The sequence below is a fragment of the Oncorhynchus kisutch genome, unplaced genomic scaffold, assembly GCF_002021735.2.
Source record: "Oncorhynchus kisutch isolate 150728-3 unplaced genomic scaffold, Okis_V2 scaffold2065, whole genome shotgun sequence".
NCBI lineage: Eukaryota > Metazoa > Chordata > Actinopteri > Salmoniformes > Salmonidae > Oncorhynchus > Oncorhynchus kisutch.
The window spans coordinates 1-16,713 of NW_022264010.1; the positions used below are offsets into that span (position 1 = coordinate 1).

General features: G+C 41.4%; 40 non-coding genes across 40 annotated transcripts; all 40 read right to left on the reverse strand.

Annotated features, from left to right (window-relative positions):
* Positions 1-357: 357 nt before the first annotated feature.
* Positions 358-428, reverse strand: trnaq-uug (transfer RNA glutamine (anticodon UUG)). Its single transcript has one exon. It is a non-coding gene; the product is annotated as a tRNA-Gln (tRNA).
* Positions 429-838: 410 nt separating this feature from the next.
* Positions 839-910, reverse strand: trnaq-cug (transfer RNA glutamine (anticodon CUG)). The gene has a single exon. It is a non-coding gene; the product is annotated as a tRNA-Gln (tRNA).
* A 115-nt stretch (positions 911-1,025) lies between these two features.
* trnaq-uug (transfer RNA glutamine (anticodon UUG)) lies at positions 1,026-1,097 on the reverse strand. Its single transcript has one exon. It is a non-coding gene; the product is annotated as a tRNA-Gln (tRNA).
* A 412-nt stretch (positions 1,098-1,509) lies between these two features.
* Positions 1,510-1,581, reverse strand: trnaq-cug (transfer RNA glutamine (anticodon CUG)). Its single transcript has one exon. It is a non-coding gene; the product is annotated as a tRNA-Gln (tRNA).
* Positions 1,582-1,696: 115 nt separating this feature from the next.
* Positions 1,697-1,768, reverse strand: trnaq-uug (transfer RNA glutamine (anticodon UUG)). The gene has a single exon. It is a non-coding gene; the product is annotated as a tRNA-Gln (tRNA).
* A 412-nt stretch (positions 1,769-2,180) lies between these two features.
* Positions 2,181-2,252, reverse strand: trnaq-cug (transfer RNA glutamine (anticodon CUG)). Its single transcript has one exon. It is a non-coding gene; the product is annotated as a tRNA-Gln (tRNA).
* A 115-nt stretch (positions 2,253-2,367) lies between these two features.
* Positions 2,368-2,439, reverse strand: trnaq-uug (transfer RNA glutamine (anticodon UUG)). Its single transcript has one exon. It is a non-coding gene; the product is annotated as a tRNA-Gln (tRNA).
* A 412-nt stretch (positions 2,440-2,851) lies between these two features.
* Positions 2,852-2,923, reverse strand: trnaq-cug (transfer RNA glutamine (anticodon CUG)). The gene has a single exon. It is a non-coding gene; the product is annotated as a tRNA-Gln (tRNA).
* A 114-nt stretch (positions 2,924-3,037) lies between these two features.
* trnaq-uug (transfer RNA glutamine (anticodon UUG)) lies at positions 3,038-3,109 on the reverse strand. The gene has a single exon. It is a non-coding gene; the product is annotated as a tRNA-Gln (tRNA).
* Positions 3,110-3,519: 410 nt separating this feature from the next.
* On the reverse strand, positions 3,520-3,591 carry trnaq-cug (transfer RNA glutamine (anticodon CUG)). The gene has a single exon. It is a non-coding gene; the product is annotated as a tRNA-Gln (tRNA).
* A 116-nt stretch (positions 3,592-3,707) lies between these two features.
* trnaq-uug (transfer RNA glutamine (anticodon UUG)) lies at positions 3,708-3,779 on the reverse strand. The gene has a single exon. It is a non-coding gene; the product is annotated as a tRNA-Gln (tRNA).
* Positions 3,780-4,192: 413 nt separating this feature from the next.
* On the reverse strand, positions 4,193-4,264 carry trnaq-cug (transfer RNA glutamine (anticodon CUG)). Its single transcript has one exon. It is a non-coding gene; the product is annotated as a tRNA-Gln (tRNA).
* Positions 4,265-4,383: 119 nt separating this feature from the next.
* Positions 4,384-4,455, reverse strand: trnaq-uug (transfer RNA glutamine (anticodon UUG)). The gene has a single exon. It is a non-coding gene; the product is annotated as a tRNA-Gln (tRNA).
* Positions 4,456-4,868: 413 nt separating this feature from the next.
* trnaq-cug (transfer RNA glutamine (anticodon CUG)) lies at positions 4,869-4,940 on the reverse strand. The gene has a single exon. It is a non-coding gene; the product is annotated as a tRNA-Gln (tRNA).
* Positions 4,941-5,055: 115 nt separating this feature from the next.
* trnaq-uug (transfer RNA glutamine (anticodon UUG)) lies at positions 5,056-5,126 on the reverse strand. Its single transcript has one exon. It is a non-coding gene; the product is annotated as a tRNA-Gln (tRNA).
* A 408-nt stretch (positions 5,127-5,534) lies between these two features.
* Positions 5,535-5,606, reverse strand: trnaq-cug (transfer RNA glutamine (anticodon CUG)). Its single transcript has one exon. It is a non-coding gene; the product is annotated as a tRNA-Gln (tRNA).
* Positions 5,607-5,721: 115 nt separating this feature from the next.
* trnaq-uug (transfer RNA glutamine (anticodon UUG)) lies at positions 5,722-5,793 on the reverse strand. Its single transcript has one exon. It is a non-coding gene; the product is annotated as a tRNA-Gln (tRNA).
* A 410-nt stretch (positions 5,794-6,203) lies between these two features.
* On the reverse strand, positions 6,204-6,275 carry trnaq-cug (transfer RNA glutamine (anticodon CUG)). Its single transcript has one exon. It is a non-coding gene; the product is annotated as a tRNA-Gln (tRNA).
* A 115-nt stretch (positions 6,276-6,390) lies between these two features.
* trnaq-uug (transfer RNA glutamine (anticodon UUG)) lies at positions 6,391-6,462 on the reverse strand. The gene has a single exon. It is a non-coding gene; the product is annotated as a tRNA-Gln (tRNA).
* A 412-nt stretch (positions 6,463-6,874) lies between these two features.
* trnaq-cug (transfer RNA glutamine (anticodon CUG)) lies at positions 6,875-6,948 on the reverse strand. Its single transcript has one exon. It is a non-coding gene; the product is annotated as a tRNA-Gln (tRNA).
* Positions 6,949-7,068: 120 nt separating this feature from the next.
* On the reverse strand, positions 7,069-7,140 carry trnaq-uug (transfer RNA glutamine (anticodon UUG)). The gene has a single exon. It is a non-coding gene; the product is annotated as a tRNA-Gln (tRNA).
* A 420-nt stretch (positions 7,141-7,560) lies between these two features.
* On the reverse strand, positions 7,561-7,632 carry trnaq-cug (transfer RNA glutamine (anticodon CUG)). The gene has a single exon. It is a non-coding gene; the product is annotated as a tRNA-Gln (tRNA).
* A 117-nt stretch (positions 7,633-7,749) lies between these two features.
* Positions 7,750-7,821, reverse strand: trnaq-uug (transfer RNA glutamine (anticodon UUG)). The gene has a single exon. It is a non-coding gene; the product is annotated as a tRNA-Gln (tRNA).
* A 1,317-nt stretch (positions 7,822-9,138) lies between these two features.
* On the reverse strand, positions 9,139-9,210 carry trnaq-uug (transfer RNA glutamine (anticodon UUG)). The gene has a single exon. It is a non-coding gene; the product is annotated as a tRNA-Gln (tRNA).
* A 1,095-nt stretch (positions 9,211-10,305) lies between these two features.
* Positions 10,306-10,377, reverse strand: trnaq-cug (transfer RNA glutamine (anticodon CUG)). The gene has a single exon. It is a non-coding gene; the product is annotated as a tRNA-Gln (tRNA).
* A 115-nt stretch (positions 10,378-10,492) lies between these two features.
* Positions 10,493-10,564, reverse strand: trnaq-uug (transfer RNA glutamine (anticodon UUG)). Its single transcript has one exon. It is a non-coding gene; the product is annotated as a tRNA-Gln (tRNA).
* Positions 10,565-10,976: 412 nt separating this feature from the next.
* Positions 10,977-11,049, reverse strand: trnaq-cug (transfer RNA glutamine (anticodon CUG)). Its single transcript has one exon. It is a non-coding gene; the product is annotated as a tRNA-Gln (tRNA).
* Positions 11,050-11,164: 115 nt separating this feature from the next.
* trnaq-uug (transfer RNA glutamine (anticodon UUG)) lies at positions 11,165-11,236 on the reverse strand. Its single transcript has one exon. It is a non-coding gene; the product is annotated as a tRNA-Gln (tRNA).
* Positions 11,237-12,325: 1,089 nt separating this feature from the next.
* On the reverse strand, positions 12,326-12,398 carry trnaq-cug (transfer RNA glutamine (anticodon CUG)). The gene has a single exon. It is a non-coding gene; the product is annotated as a tRNA-Gln (tRNA).
* A 115-nt stretch (positions 12,399-12,513) lies between these two features.
* On the reverse strand, positions 12,514-12,585 carry trnaq-uug (transfer RNA glutamine (anticodon UUG)). The gene has a single exon. It is a non-coding gene; the product is annotated as a tRNA-Gln (tRNA).
* Positions 12,586-13,186: 601 nt separating this feature from the next.
* Positions 13,187-13,258, reverse strand: trnaq-uug (transfer RNA glutamine (anticodon UUG)). The gene has a single exon. It is a non-coding gene; the product is annotated as a tRNA-Gln (tRNA).
* Positions 13,259-13,928: 670 nt separating this feature from the next.
* On the reverse strand, positions 13,929-14,000 carry trnaq-cug (transfer RNA glutamine (anticodon CUG)). The gene has a single exon. It is a non-coding gene; the product is annotated as a tRNA-Gln (tRNA).
* Positions 14,001-14,115: 115 nt separating this feature from the next.
* Positions 14,116-14,187, reverse strand: trnaq-uug (transfer RNA glutamine (anticodon UUG)). Its single transcript has one exon. It is a non-coding gene; the product is annotated as a tRNA-Gln (tRNA).
* A 412-nt stretch (positions 14,188-14,599) lies between these two features.
* On the reverse strand, positions 14,600-14,671 carry trnaq-cug (transfer RNA glutamine (anticodon CUG)). Its single transcript has one exon. It is a non-coding gene; the product is annotated as a tRNA-Gln (tRNA).
* A 115-nt stretch (positions 14,672-14,786) lies between these two features.
* On the reverse strand, positions 14,787-14,858 carry trnaq-uug (transfer RNA glutamine (anticodon UUG)). The gene has a single exon. It is a non-coding gene; the product is annotated as a tRNA-Gln (tRNA).
* Positions 14,859-15,270: 412 nt separating this feature from the next.
* On the reverse strand, positions 15,271-15,342 carry trnaq-cug (transfer RNA glutamine (anticodon CUG)). The gene has a single exon. It is a non-coding gene; the product is annotated as a tRNA-Gln (tRNA).
* Positions 15,343-15,457: 115 nt separating this feature from the next.
* trnaq-uug (transfer RNA glutamine (anticodon UUG)) lies at positions 15,458-15,529 on the reverse strand. The gene has a single exon. It is a non-coding gene; the product is annotated as a tRNA-Gln (tRNA).
* Positions 15,530-15,942: 413 nt separating this feature from the next.
* trnaq-cug (transfer RNA glutamine (anticodon CUG)) lies at positions 15,943-16,015 on the reverse strand. Its single transcript has one exon. It is a non-coding gene; the product is annotated as a tRNA-Gln (tRNA).
* A 115-nt stretch (positions 16,016-16,130) lies between these two features.
* Positions 16,131-16,202, reverse strand: trnaq-uug (transfer RNA glutamine (anticodon UUG)). The gene has a single exon. It is a non-coding gene; the product is annotated as a tRNA-Gln (tRNA).
* Positions 16,203-16,614: 412 nt separating this feature from the next.
* Positions 16,615-16,686, reverse strand: trnaq-cug (transfer RNA glutamine (anticodon CUG)). Its single transcript has one exon. It is a non-coding gene; the product is annotated as a tRNA-Gln (tRNA).
* Positions 16,687-16,713: the final 27 nt, after the last annotated feature.

The following is a 16,713-nucleotide window of genomic DNA, read 5'->3' on the forward strand; positions in this document are numbered from 1 at the left end:
CCTACCAGGCACTCATAGTATGCGTTTACCGTAGGCTAGCCATTCGTGCGTAACAAGAGTGCTTATCGACTCCCACCCACTTGTTTCTTTCACGCAACTATTTTAAAGTTGACAGGGGAGGAGTGTGTCACTGCAAAATCAAGTAGGTCCTACCGAGATTTGACCTCGGATCGACAGGATTCAGAGTCACTGGTGTCTTAACGGCATTACACCAATAGAAAAGCCCTATACAACAGATATTTATTGTAGAGTTCCGAGTTTAACTAGTCAAGTTGTACACCGGATAAACAGTCAGATATGTAGGTGGTTTTGTGTGAGTTGGCCAGTGTGACAATAATTGCAGCACCAAAAATAGGAATGTTCTACCGAGATTTGAACTCGGATCACTGGATTCAAAGTCCAGAGTGCTAACCATTACACATAGAACCATATTCTAAATCACATGGGAAATTGAAAAAAAAAAATCTGCCTGTAATTAGCACAGCGGACTGTCGTTCCTTCACGTGCTGCAAATACTTTCAACTGACAACAATATTTGGACAGCTATATTCTATTTCCACGAGGCAAATTAATTAGACATGGTAGTATCGTCCAAGATTTAAACTCGATTGTAGGATTCAGAGTCCTGAGAGATAACCTTACAGCATAGAACCCTGTAGTCAATACTCTGTTTCCTGGCCAGAAACGGTGTCAACTACCAGGCACTCATAGTATGCGTTTACCGTAGGCTAGCCATTCGTAAGTAACAAGAGTGCTTATCGACTCCCACCCACTTGTTTCTTTCACGCAACTATTTTAAAGTTGACAGGGGAGGAGTGTGTCACTGCAAAATCAAGGTAGGTCCTACCGAGATTTGAACTCGGATCGCAGGATTCAGAGTCCTGAGTGCTAACCATTACACCATAGAACCCTATACAGAGTATTTATTGTAGAGTTCCGATTTTACTGTCATTTGTACACCGGATAAACATCAGATTATGAGGTTTTTGGTTGGCCATGTGAATAATTCAGCACCAAAAATAGGAAGGTTCTACCGAGATTTGAACTCGGATCACTGGATTCAAAGTCCAGAGTGCTAACCATTACACCATAGAACCATATTCTAAATCCACATGGAAATTGAAAAAAAAAAATCTGCCTGTAATTAGCAACAGCGGACTGTCGTTCCTTCACGTGCTGCAAATACTTTCAACTGACAACAATATTTGGACAGCTATATTCTATTTCCACGAGGCAAATTAATTGACATGGTAGTATCGTCCAAGATTTAAACTCGGATTGTAGGATTCAGAGTCCTGAGAGATAACCTTTACAGCATAGAACCCTGTAGTCAATACTCTGTTTCCTGGCCAGAAACGGTGTCAACTACCAGGCACTCATAGTATGCGTTTACCGTAGGCTAGCCATTCGTGAGTAACAAGAGTGCTTATCGACTCCCACCCACTTGTTTCTTTCACGCAACTATTTTAAAGTTGACAGGGGAGGAGTGTGTCACTGCAAAATCAAGGTAGGTCCTACCGAGATTTGAACTCGGATCGCAGGATTCAGAGTCCTGAGTGCTAACCATTACACCATAGAACCCTATACAGAGTATTTATTGTAGAGTTCCGATTTTACTGTCATTTGTACACCGGATAAACATCAGATTATGAGGTTTTTGGTTGGCCATGTGAATAATTCAGCACCAAAAATAGGAAGGTTCTACCGAGATTTGAACTCGGATCACTGGATTCAAAGTCCAGAGTGCTAACCATTACACCATAGAACCATATTCTAAATCCACATGGAAATTGAAAAAAAAAAATCTGCCTGTAATTAGCAACAGCGGACTGTCGTTCCTTCACGTGCTGCAAATACTTTCAACTGACAACAATATTTGGACAGCTATATTCTATTTCCACGAGGCAAATTAATTGACATGGTAGTATCGTCCAAGATTTAAACTCGGATTGTAGGATTCAGAGTCCTGAGAGATAACCTTTACAGCATAGAACCCTGTAGTCAATACTCTGTTTCCTGGCCAGAAACGGTGTCAACTACCAGGCACTCATAGTATGCGTTTACCGTAGGCTAGCCATTCGTAAGTAACAAGAGTGCTTATCGACTCCCACCCACTTGTTTCTTTCACGCAACTATTTTAAAGTTGACAGGGGAGGAGTGTGTCACTGCAAAATCAAGGTAGGTCCTACCGAGATTTGAACTCGGATCGCAGGATTCAGAGTCCTGAGTGCTAACCATTACACCATAGAACCCTATACAGAGTATTTATTGTAGAGTTCCGATTTTACTGTCATTTGTACACCGGATAAACATCAGATTATGAGGTTTTTGGTTGGCCATGTGAATAATTCAGCACCAAAAATAGGAAGGTTCTACCGAGATTTGAACTCGGATCACTGGATTCAAAGTCCAGAGTGCTAACCATTACACCATAGAACCATATTCTAAATCCACATGGAAATTGAAAAAAAAAAATCTGCCTGTAATTAGCAACAGCGGACTGTCGTTCCTTCACGTGCTGCAAATACTTTCAACTGACAACAATATTTGGACAGCTATATTCTATTTCCACGAGGCAAATTAATTGACATGGTAGTATCGTCCAAGATTTAAACTCGGATTGTAGGATTCAGAGTCCTGAGAGATAACCTTTACAGCATAGAACCCTGTAGTCAATACTCTGTTTCCTGGCCAGAAACGGTGTCAACTACCAGGCACTCATAGTATGCGTTTACCGTAGGCTAGCCATTCGTGCGTAACAAGAGTGCTTATCGACTCCCACCCACTTGTTTCTTTCACGCAACTATTTTAAAGTTGACAGGGGAGGAGTGTGTCACTGCAAAATCAAGGTAGGTCCTACCGAGATTTGAACTCGGATCGCAGGATTCAGAGTCCTGAGTGCTAACCATTACACCATAGAACCCTATACAGAGTATTTATTGTAGAGTTCCGATTTTACTGTCATTTGTACACCGGATAAACATCAGATTATGAGGTTTTTGGTTGGCCATGTGAATAATTCAGCACCAAAAATAGAAGGTTCTACCGAGATTTGAACTCGGATCACTGGATTCAAAGTCCAGAGTGCTAACCATTACACCATAGAACCATATTCTAAATCCACATTGGAAATTGAAAAAAAAATCTGCCTGTAATTAGCAACAGCGGACTGTCGTTCCTTCACGTGCTGCAAATACTTTCAACTGACAACAATATTTGGACAGCTATATTCTATTTCCACGAGGCAAATTAATAGACATGGTAGTATCGTCCAAGATTTAAACTCGGATTGTAGGATTCAGAGTCCTGAGTAGATAACCTTTACAGCAATAGAACCCTGTAGTCAATACTCTGTTTCCTGGCCAGAAACGGTGTCAACTACAGCACTCATAGTATGCGTTTACCGTAGGCTAGCCATTCGTAAGTAACAAGAGTGCTTATCGACTCCCACCCACTTGTTTCTTTCACGCAACTATTTAAAGTTGACAGGGGAGGAGTGTGTCACTGCAAAATCAAGGTAGGTCCTACCGAGATTTGAACTCAGATCGCAGGATTCAGAGTCCTGAGTGCTAACCATTACACCATAGAACCCTATACAGAGTATTTATTGTAGAGTTCCGATTTTACTGTCATTTGTACACCGGATAAACATCAGATTATGAGGTTTTTGGTTGGCCATTGTGAATAATTCAGCACCAAAAATAGGAAGGTTCTACCGAGATTTGAACTCGGATCACTGGATTCAAAGTCCAGAGTGCTAACCATTACACCATAGAACCATATTCTAAATCCACATGGAAATTGAAAAAAAAAAAATCTGCCTGTAATTAGCAACAGCGGACTGTCGTTCCTTCACGTGCTGCAAATACTTTCAACTGACAACAATATTTGGACAGCTATATTCTATTTCCACGAGGCAAATTAATTGACATGGTAGTATCGTCCAAGATTTAAACTCGGATTGTAGGATTCAGAGTCCTGAGAGATAACCTTTACAGCATAGAACCCTGTAGTCAATACTCTGTTTCCTGGCCAGAAACGGTGTCAACTACCAGGCACTCATAGTATGCGTTTACCGTAGGCTAGCCATTCGTGAGTAACAAGAGTGCTTATCGACTCCCACCCACTTGTTTCTTTCACGCAACTATTTTAAAGTTGACAGGGGAGGAGTGTGTCACTGCAAAATCAAGGTAGGTCCTACCGAGATTTGAACTCGGATCGCAGGATTCAGAGTCCTGAGTGCTAACCATTACACCATAGAACCCTATACAGAGTATTTATTGTAGAGTTCCGATTTTACTGTCATTTGTACACCGGATATAAACATCAGATTATGAGGTTTTTGGTTGGCCCATTGTGAATAATTCAGCACCAAAAATAGGAAGGTTCTACCGAGATTTGAACTCGGATCACTGGATTCAAAGTCCAGAGTGCTAACCATTACACCATAGAACCATATTTCTAAATCCACATGGAAATTGAAAAAAAAAAATCTGCCTGTAATTAGCAACAGCGGACTGTCGTTCCTTCACGTGCTGCAAATACTTTCAACTGACAACAATATTTGGACAGCTATATTCTATTCCACGAGGCAAATTAATTGACATGGTAGTATCGTCCAAGATTTAACGCGGATTGTAGGATTCAGAGTCCTGAGAGATAACCTTTACAGCATAGAACCCTGTAGTCAATACTCTGTTTCCTGGCCAGAAACGGTGTCAACTACCAGGCACTCATAGTATGCGTTTACCGTAGGCTAGCCATTCGTGCGTAACAAGAGTGCTTATCGACTCCCACCCACTTGTTTCTTTCACGCAACTATTTTAAAGTTTGACAGGGGAGGGAGTGTGTCACTGCAAAATCAAGGTAGGTCCTACCGAGATTTGAACTCGGATCGCAGGATTCAGAGTCCTGAGTGCTAACCATTACACCATAGAACCCTATACAGAGTATTTATTGTAGAGTTCCGATTTTACTGTCATTTGTACACCGGATAAACATCAGATTATGAGGTTTTTGGTTGGCCATGTGAATAATTCAGCACCAAAAATAGGAAGGTTCTACGAGATTTGAACTCGGATCACTGGATTCAAAGTCCAGAGTGCTAACCATTACACCATAGAACCATATTCTAATCCACATGGAATTGAAAAAAAAAATCTGCCTGTAATTAGCAACGCGGACTGTCGTTCCTTCACGTGCTGCAAATACTTTCAACTGACAACAATATTTGGACAGCTATATTCTATTTCCACGAGGCAAATTAATAGACATGGTAGTATCGTCCAAGATTTAAACTCGGATTGTAGGATTCAGAGTCCTGAGATGATAACCTTTACAGCATAGAACCCTGTAGTCAATACTCTGTTTCCTGGCCAGAAACGGTGTCAACTACCAGGCACTCATAGTATGCGTTTACCGTAGGCTAGCCATTCGTAAGTAACAAGAGTGCTTATCGACTCCCACCCACTTGTTTCTTTCACGCAACTATTTAAAGTTGACAGGGGGAGGAGTGTGTCACTGCAAATCAAGGTAGGTCCTACCGAGATTTGAACTCAGATCGCAGGATTCAGAGTCCTGAGTGCTAACCATTACACCATAGAACCCTATACAGAGTATTTATTGTAGAGTTCCGATTTTACTGTCATTTGTACACCGGATAAACATCAGATTATGAGGTTTTTGGTTGGCCATGTGAATAATTCAGCACCAAAAATAGGAAGGTTCTACCGAGATTTGAACTCGGATCACTGGATTCAAAGTCCAGAGTGCTAACCATTACACCATAGAACCATATTCTAAATCCACATGGAAATTGAAAAAAAAAATCTGCCTGTAATTAGCAACAGCGGACTGTCGTTCCTTCACGTGCTGCAAATACTTTCAACTGACAACAATATTTGGACAGCTATATTCTATTTCCACGAGGCAAATTAATAGACATGGTAGTATCGTCCAAGATTTAAACTCGGATTGTAGGATTCAGAGTCCTGAGAGATAACCTTTACAGCATAGAACCCTGTAGTCAATACTCTGTTTCCTGGCCAGAAACGGTGTCAACTACCAGGCACTCATAGTATGCGTTTACCGTAGGCTAGCCATTCGTGCGTAACAAGAGTGCTTATCGACTCCCACCCACTTGTTTCTTTCACGCAACTATTTTAAAGTTGACAGGGGAGAGTGTGTCACTGCAAAATCAAGGTAGGTCCTACCGAGATTTGAACTCGGATCGCAGGATTCAGAGTCCTGAGTGCTAACCATTACACCATAGAACCCTATACAGAGTATTTATTGTAGAGTTCCGATTTTACTGTCATTTGTACACCGGATAAACATCAGATTATGAGGTTTTTGGTTGGCCATGTGAATAATTCAGCACCAAAAATAGGAAGGTTCTACCGAGATTTGAACTCGGATCACTGGATTCAAAGTCCAGAGTGCTAACCATTACACCATAGAACCATATTCTAAATCCACATGGAAATTGAAAAAAAAAAATCTGCCTGTAATTAGCAAAGCGGACTGTCGTTCCTTCACGTGCTGCAAATACTTTCACTGACAAACAATATTTGGGACAGCTATATTCTATTTCCACGAGGCAATTAATTGACATGGTAGTATCGTCCTAAGATTTAAACTCGGATTGTAGGATTCAGAGTCCTGAGAGATAACCTTTACAGCATAGAACCCTGTAGTCAATACTCTGTTTCCTGGCCAGAAACGGTGTCAACTACCAGGCACTCATAGTATGCGTTTACCGTAGGCTAGCCATTCGTGCGTAACAAGAGTGCTTATCGACGCCCACCCACTTGTTTCCTTTCACGCAACTATTTTAAAGTTGACAGGGAGGAGTGTGTCACTGCAAAATCAAGGTAGGTCCTACCGAGGATTTGAACTCGGATCGCAGGATTCAGAGTCCTGAGTGCTAACCAATTACACCATAGAACCCTATACAGAGTATTTTATTGTAGAGTTCCGATTTTCCTGTCATTTGTACAAACCGGATAAACATCAGATTATGAGGTTTTTGGTTGGCCATGTGAATAATTCAGCACCAAAAAATAGGAAGGGTTCTACCGAGATTTGAACTCGGATCACTGGATTCAAAGTCCAGAGTGCTAACCATTACACCATAGAACCATATTCTAAATCCACATGGAAAATTGAAAAAAAAAAAATCTGCCTGTAATTAGCAACAGCGGACTGTCGTTCCTTCACGTGCTGCAAATACTTTCAACTGACAACAATATTTGGACAGCTATATTCTATTTCCACGAGGCAAATTAATTGACATGGTAGTATCGTCCAAGATTTAAACTCGGATTGTAGGATTCAGAGTCCTGAGAGATAACCTTTACAGCATAGAACCCTGTAGTCAATACTCTGTTTCCTGGCCAGAAACTGGTGTCAACTACCAAGGCACTCATAGTATGCGTTTACCGTAGGCTAGCCATTCGTGAGTAACAAGAGTGCTTATCGACTCCCACCCACTTGTTTCTTTCACGCAACTATTTTTAAAGTTGACAGGGGAGGAGTGTGTCACTGCAAAATCAAAAGGGTAGGTCCTACCGAGATTTGAACTCAGATCGCAGGATTCAGAGTCCTGAGTGCTAACCATTACACCATAGAAACCCTATACAGAGTATTTATTGTAGAGTTTCCGATTTTACTGTCATTTGTACCACCGGATAAACATAGATTATGAGGTTTTTGGTTGGCCATGTGAATAATTCAGCACCAAAAATAGGAAGGTTCTACCGAGATTTGAACTCGGATCCACTGGATTCAAAGTCCAGAGTGCTACCATTACACCATAGAACCATATTCTAAATCCACATGGAAATTGAAAAAAAAAAATCTGCCTGTAATTAGCAACAGCGGACTGTCGTTCCTTCAACGTGCTGCAAATACTTTCAACTGACAACAATGATTTGACCGTATATTCTATTTCCACGAGGCAAATTAATTGACATGGTAGTATCGGTCCAAGATTAAACTCGGATTGTAGGATTCAGAGTCCTGAGAGATAACATTACAGCATAAGAACCCTGTATTCAATACTCGTTTTCCCTGGCCAAGAAACGGTGTCAACTACACAGTCCCCCAAAGCACTTCATTAGTAATGCGTTTTACCGTAGGCTAGCCATTCGTAAGTAACAAGAGTGCTTATCGACTTCCCACCCACTTGTTTTCTTTCACGCAACTATTTTAAAGTTGACAGGGGATGGAGTGTGTCCACTGCAAAATCAAGGGTAGGGTCCTACCGAGATTTTGAACTTCAGATCGCAGGATTCAGAGTCCCTGAGTGCTGAACCATCTACACCATAGAGACCCCTATACAGAGTATTATTGTTAGAGTTCCGATTTAACTGTCCATTTGTACACCGGATAAAGCATCAAGATTAATGAGGTTTTTGGTTGGCCATGTGAATAATTCAGCACCAAAAATAGGAAGGTTTCTAACCGAGATTTGAGACTCGGATCACTGGATTCAAAGTCCAAGTGCTTAACCAATTACACCATAGAACCAATATTCTAAAATCCACATGGAAATTGAAAAAAAAAAAATCTCGCCTGTAATTAGCAACAGCGGACGGTCGTTCTTCACTGTGCTGCAAATACTTTCAACTGACAACAATATTTGGACAGCTATATCTATTTCCACGAGGCAATTAATAGACATGGTAGTATTATCGTCCAAGATTTAAACTCGGATTGTAGGATTCAGAGTCCTGAGAGATAACCTTTACAGCATAGAACCCTGTAGTCAATACTCTGTTTCCTGGCCAGAACAGGTGTCAACTACCAGGCACTCATAGTATGCGTTTACCGTAGGCTAGCCATTCGTAGGCGTAACAAAGAGTGCTTATCGACTCCCACCCCACTTGTTTCTTTCACGCAACTTATTTTAAAGTTGACAGGGGAGGAGTGTGTCACTGGCAAAATCAAGGTAGGTCTACCGAGATTTGAACTCGGATCGCAGGATTCAGAGTCCTGACGTTGCTAACCATTACACATAGAACCCTATACAGAGTATTTATTGTAGAGTTCCGATTTTACTGTCATTTGTACACCGGATAAACATCAGATTATGAGGTTTTTGGTTGGCCATGTGAATAATTCAGCACAAAAATAGGAAGGTTCTACCGAGATGTGAACTCGGATCACTGGATTCAAAGTCCAGAGTGCTAACCATTACCCCATAGAACCATATTCTAAATCCACATGGAAATTGAAAAAAAAAATCTGCTGTAATAGCAACAGCGGACTGTCGTTCCTTCACGTGCTGCAAATACTTTCAACTGACAACAATATTTGGACAGCTATATTCTATTTCCACGAGGCAAATTAATTGACATGGTAGTATCGTCCAAGATTTAAACTCGGATTGTAGGATTCAGAGTCCTGAGGATAACCTTTACAGCATAGAACCCTGTAGTCAATACTCTGTTTCCTGGCCAGAAACGGTGTCAACTACCAGGCACTCATAGTATGCGTTTACCGTAGGCTAGCCATTCGTGCGTAACAAGAGTGCTTATCGACTCCCACCCACTTGTTTCTTTCACGCAACTATTTTAAAGTTGACAGGAGGAGGAGTGTGTCACTGCAAAATCAAGGTAGGTCTACCGAGGATTTGAACTCGGATCGCCAGGATTCAGAGTCCTGAGTGCTAACCATTACACCATTCGAACCCTATTACAGAGTATTTATTGTAGAGTTCCCGATTTTTACTGTCATTGTAACACCGGATATAACATTCAGTAGATTATGAGGTTTTTGTGTTTGGCCATGTGAATAATTCAGCACCAAAAATAGGAAGGTTCTACCGAGATTTGAACTCGGATCACTGGATCAAGTCCAGAGTGCTAACCATTACACCATAGAACATATTCTAAATCCACATGGAAATTGAAAAAAAAAAATCTGCCTGTACCCATTACGCAAACGCGGACTGTCGTTCCTTCACGTGCTGCAAATACTTTCAACTGACAACAATATTTGGACAGCTATATTTCTATTTCCACGAGGCAAATTAATATGACATGGTAGTATCGTCCAAGATTTAAACTCGGATTGTAGGATTCAGAGTCCTGAGTGATAACCTTTACAGCATAGAACCCTGTAGTCAATACTCTGTTTCCTGGCCAGAAACGGTGTCAACTACCAGGCACTCATAGTATGCGTTTACCGTAGGCTAGCCATTCGTGCGTAACAAGAGTGCTTATCGACTCCCACCCACTTGTTTCTTTCACGCAACTATTTTAAAGTTGACAGGGGAGGAGTGTGTCACTGCAAAATCAAGGTAGGTCCTACCGAGATTTGAACTCGGATCGCAGGATTCAGAGTCCTGAGTGCTAACCATTACACCATAGAACCCTATACAGAGTATTTATTGTAGAGTTCCGATTTTACTGTCATTTGTACACCGGATAAACATCAGATTATGAGGTTTTTGGTTGGCCATGTGAATAATTCAGCACCAAAAATAGGAAGGTTCTACCGAGATTTGAACTCGGATCACTGGATTCAAAGTCCAGAGTGCTAACCATTACACCATAGAACCATATTCTAAATCCACATGGAAATTGAAAAAAAAATCGCCTGTAATTAGCAACAGCGGACTGTCGTTCCTTCACGTGCTGCAAATACTTTCAACTGCCAACAATATTTGGACAGCTATATTCTATTTTCCCGAGGCAAATAATAGACATGTGTAGTTCGTCCAAGATTTTAAACTCGGATTGTAGGATTCAGAGTCCCTGAGAGATAACCTTTACAGCATAGAACCCTGTAGTCAATACTCTGTTTCCTGGCCAGAAACGGTTGTCAACTACCAGGCACTCATAGATGCCGTTTACCGTAGGCTAGCCATTCGTGACGTAACAAGAGTGCTTATCGACTCCCACCACCTTGTTCTTTCACGCAACTATTTTAAAGTTGACAGGGGAGGAGTGTTGTCACTGCCAAAATCAAGGTAGTCCTACCGAGATTTGAACTCGGATCGCAGGATTCAGAGTCCTGAGTGTCTAACCATTACACCATAGAACCCTATACAGAGTATTATTGTAGAGGTTCCGATTTTACTGTCATTTGTACACCGGATAAACATCAGATTATGAGGTTTTTGGTTGGCCATGTGAATAATTCAGCACCAAAAATAGGAAGGTTCTACCGAGATTTGAACTCGGATCACTGGATTCAAAGTCCAGAGTGCTAACCATTACACCATAGAACCATATTCTAAATCCACATGGAAATTGAAAAAAAAAAATCTGCCTGTAATTAGCAACAGCGGACTGTCGTTCCTTCACGTGCTGCAAATACTTTCAACTGACAACAATATTTGGACAGCTATATTCTATTTCCACGAGGCAAATTAATTGACATGGTAGTATCGTCCAAGATTTAAACTCGGATTGTAGGATTCAGAGTCCTGAGTGATAACCTTTACAGCATAGAACCCTGTAGTCAATACTCTGTTTCCTGGCCAGAAACGGTGTCAACTACCAGGCACTCATAGTATGCGTTTACCGTAGGCTAGCCATTCGTGCGTAACAAGAGTGCTTATCGACTCCCACCCACTTGTTCTTTCACGCAACTATTTTAAAGTTTGACAGGGGAGGAGTGTGTCACTGCAAAATCAAGGTAGGTCCTACCAGATTTGAACTAGGATCACAGGATTCAGGAGTCCTGAGTGCTAACCATTACACACCATAGAACCCCTATACAGAGTATTTATTGCAGAGTTCCGATTTTCCTGTCCTTTGTACACGGATAAACATCAGATTATGATGGTTTTTGGTGGCCATGTGACATAATTCAGCACCAATAAAATAGGAAGGTTTCTACCGAGATTTGAACTCGGATCACTGGATTCAAAGTCCAGAGTGCTAAACCATTACACCATAGCACTCATATTTCTAAATCCACATGGAAATTGAAAAAAAAAATCTGCCTGTAATTAGCAACAGCGGAATGTCGTTCCTTCACGTGCTGCAAATACTTTAACTGACAACACTATTGGACAGCTCTATTCTATTTCCAGATGGCTAAATTAATGACATGGTAGTATCGCTCCCAGATTTAAACTCGGATTGTAGGATTCAGAGTCCTGAGTGATAACCTTTACAGCATAGAACCCTGTAGTCAATACTCTGTTTCCTGGCCAGAAACGGTGTCAACTACCAGGCACTCATAGTATGCGTTACCGTAGGCTAGCCATTCGTGCGTAACAAGAGTGCTTATCGACTCCCACCCACTTGTTTCTTTCACGCAACTATTTTAAAGTTGACAGGGGAGGAGTGTGTCACTGCAAAATCAAGGTAGGTCCTACCGAGATTTGAACTCAGGATCGCAGGATTCAGAGTCCTGAGTGCTAACCATTACACCATAGAACCCTATACAGAGTATTTATTGTAGAGTTCCGATTTTCCTGTCATTTGTACACCGGATAAACATCAGATTATGAGGTTTTTGGTTGGCCATGTGAATAATTCAGCACCAAAAATAGGAAGGTTCTACCGAGATTTGAACTCGGATCACTGGATTCAAAGTCCAGAGTGCTAACCATTACACCATAGAACCATATTCTAAAATCCACATGGAAATTGAAAAAAAAAAAATCTGCCTGTAATTAGCAACAGCGGACTGTCGTTCCTTCACGTGCTGCAAATACTTTCAACTGACAACAATTTTGGACAGCTATATTATTTCCACGATGGCAAATAATAGACATGGTCAGTATCGTCCAAGTATTAACTCGGATTGTAGGATTCAGAGTCCTGAGTGAATACCTTTACAGCATAGAACCCTGTAGTCAATACTCTGTTTCCCTGGCCAGAAACGGTGTCAACTACCAGGCACTCATAGTATGCGTTTACCGTAGGCTAGCCCATTCTAGTAACAAGAGTGCTTTATCGACTCCCACCCACTTGTTTCTTTCACGCAACTACTTTTAAGTGGACAGGGGAGAGAGTGTGTCACTGCAAAATCAAGGTAGGTCCTACCGAGATTTTGAACTCAGATCGCAGGTATCAGAGTCCTGAGTGCTAACCCTTACACCATAGAACCCTATACAGAGTATTTATTGTAGAGTTCCGATTTTCCTGTCATTTGTACACCGGATAAACATCAGATTATGAGGTTTTTGGTTGGCCATGTGAATAATTCAGCACCAAAAATAGGAAGGTTCTACCGAGATTTGAACTCGGATCACTGGATTCAAAGTCCAGAGTGCTAACCATTACACCATAGAACCATATTTCTAAATCCACATGGAAATTGAAAAAAAAAAATCTGCCTGTAATTAGCAACAGCGGACTGTCGTTCCTTCACGTGCTGCAAATACTTTCAACTGACAACAATATTTGGACAGCTATATTCTATTTCCACGAGGCAAATTAATTGACATGGTAGTATCGTCCAAGATTTAAACTCGGATTGTAGGATTCAGAGTCCTGAGTGATAACCTTTACAGCATAGAACCCTGTAGTCAATTTTCTGTTTCCTGGCCAGAAACGGTGTCAACTACCAGGCACTCATAGTATGCGTTTACCGTAGGCTAGCCATTCGTGCGTAACAAGAGTGTTTATCGACTCCCACCCACTTGTTTCTTTCACGCAACTATTTAAAAGTTGACAGGGGAGGAGTGTGTCACTGCAAAATCAAGGTAGGTCCTACCGAGATTTGAACTCGGATCGCAGGATTCAGAGTCCTGAGTGATAACCTTTACAGCATTGAACCCTGTAGTCAATACTCTGTTTCCTGGCCAGAAACGGTGTCAACTACCAGGCACTCATAGTATGCGTTTACCGTAGGCTAGCCATTCGTGCGTAACAAGAGTGCTTATCGACTCCCACCCACTTGTTTCTTTCACGCAACTATTTTAAAGTTGACAGGGGAGGAGTGTGTCACTGCAAAATCAAGGTAGGTCCTACCGAGATTTGAACTCGGATCGCAGGATTCAGAGTCCTGAGTGCTAACCATTACACCATAGAACCCTATACAGAGTATTTATTGTAGAGTTCCGATTTTCCTGTCATTTGTACACCGGATAAACATCAGATTATGAGGTTTTTGGTTGGCCATGTGAATAATTCAGCACCAAAAATAGGAAGGTTCTACCGAGATTTGAACTCGGATCACTGGATTCAAAGTCCAGAGTGCTAACCATTACACCATAGAACCATATTCTAAATCCACATGGAAATTGAAAAAAAAAAATCTGCCTGTAATTAGCAACAGCGGACTGTCGTTCCTTCACGTGCTGCAAATACTTTCAACTGACAACAATATTTGGACAGCTATATTCTATTTCCACGAGGCAAATTAATTGACATGGTAGTATCGTCCAAGATTTAAACTCGGATTGTAGGATTCAGAGTCCTGAGTGATAACCTTTACAGCATAGAACCCTGTAGTCAATACTCTGTTTCCTGGCCAGAAACGGTGTCAACTACCAGGCACTCATAGTATGCGTTTACCGTAGGCTAGCCATTCGTGCGTAACAAGAGTGCTTATCGACTCCCACCCACTTGTTTCTTTCACGCAACTATTTTAAAGTTGACAGGGGAGGAGTGTGTCACTGCAAAATCAAGGTAGGTCCTACCGAGATTTGAACTCGGATCGCAGGATTCAGAGTCCTGAGTGCTAACCATTACACCATAGAACCCTATACAGAGTATTTATTGTAGAGTTCCGATTTTCCTGTCATTTGTACACCGGATAAACATCAGATTATGAGGTTTTTGGTTGGCCATGTGAATAATTCAGCACCAAAAATAGGAAGGTTCTACCGAGATTTGAACTCGGATCACTGGATTCAAAGTCCAGAGTGCTAACCATTACACCATAGAACCATATTCTAAATCCACATGGAAATTGAAAAAAAAAAATCTGCCTGTAATTAGCAACAGCGGACTGTCGTTCCTTCACGTGCTGCAAATACTTTCAACTGACAACAATATTTGGACAGCTATATTCTATTTCCACGAGGCAAATTAATTGACATGGTAGTATCGTCCAAGATTTAAACTCGGATTGTAGGATTCAGAGTCCTGAGTGATAACCTTTACAGCATAGAACCCTGTAGTCAATACTCTGTTTCCTGGCCAGAAACGGTGTCAACTACCAGGCACTCATAGTATGCGTTTACCGTAGGCTAGCCATTCGTGCGTAACAAGAGTGCTTATCGACTCCCACCCACTTGTTTCTTTCACGCAACTATTTAAAAGTTGACAGGGGAGGAGTGTGTCACTGCAAAATCAAGGTAGGTCCTACCGAGATTTGAACTCGGATCGCAGGATTCAGAGTCCTGAGTGCTAACCATTACACCATAGAACCCTATACAGAGTATTTATTGTAGAGTTCCGATTTTCCTGTCATTTGTACACCGGATAAACATCAGATTATGAGGTTTTTGGTTGGCCATGTGAATAATTCAGCACCAAAAATAGGAAGGTTCTACCGAGATTTGAACTCGGATCACTGGATTCAAAGTCCAGAGTGCTAACCATTACACCATAGAACCATATTCTAAATCCACATGGAAATTGAAAAAAAAAAAATCTGCCTGTAATTAGCAACAGCGGACTGTCGTTCCTTCACGTGCTGCAAATACTTTCAACTGACAACAATATTTGGACAGCTATATTCTATTTCCACGAGGCAAATTAATTGACATGGTAGTATCGTCCAAGATTTAAACTCGGATTGTAGGATTCAGAGTCCTGAGTGATAACCTTTACAGCATAGAACCCTGTAGTCAATACTCTGTTTCCTGGCCAGAAACGGTGTCAACTACCAGGCACTCATAGTATGCGTTTACCGTAGGCTAGCCATTCGTGCGTAACAAGAGTGCTTATCGACTCCCACCCACTTGTTTCTTTCACGCAACTATTTTAAAGTTGACAGGGGAGGAGTGTGTCACTGCAAAATCAAGGTAGGTCCTACCGAGATTTGAACTCAGGATCGCAGGATTCAGAGTCCTGAGTGCTAACCATTACACCATAGAACCCTATACAGAGTATTTATTGTAGAGTTCCGATTTTCCTGTCATTTGTACACCGGATAAACATCAGATTATGAGGTTTTTGGTTGGCCATGTGAATAATTCAGCACCAAAAATAGGAAGGTTCTACCGAGATTTGAACTCGGATCACTGGATTCAAAGTCCAGAGTGCTAACCATTACACCATAGAACCATATTCTAAATCCACATGGAAATTGAAAAAAAAAAATCTGCCTGTAATTAGCAACAGCGGACTGTCGTTCCTTCACGTGCTGCAAATACTTTCAACTGACAACAATATTTGGACAGCTATATTCTATTTCCACGAGGCAAATTAATTGACATGGTAGTATCGTCCAAGATTTAAACTCGGATTGTAGGATTCAGAGTCCTGAGTGATAACCTTTACAGCATAGAACCCTGTAGTCAATACTCTGTTTCCTGGCCAGAAACGGTGTCAACTACCAGGCACTCATAGTATGCGTTTACCGTAGGCTAGCCATTCGTGCGTAACAAGAGTGCTTATCGACTCCCACCCACTTGTTTCTTTCACGCAACTATTTTAAAGTTGACAGGGGAGGAGTGTGTCACTGCAAAATCAAGGTAGGTCCTACCGAGATTTGAACTCGGATCGCAGGATTCAGAGTCCTGAGTGCTAACCATTACACCATAGAACCCTATACAGAGTATTTATTGTAGAGTTC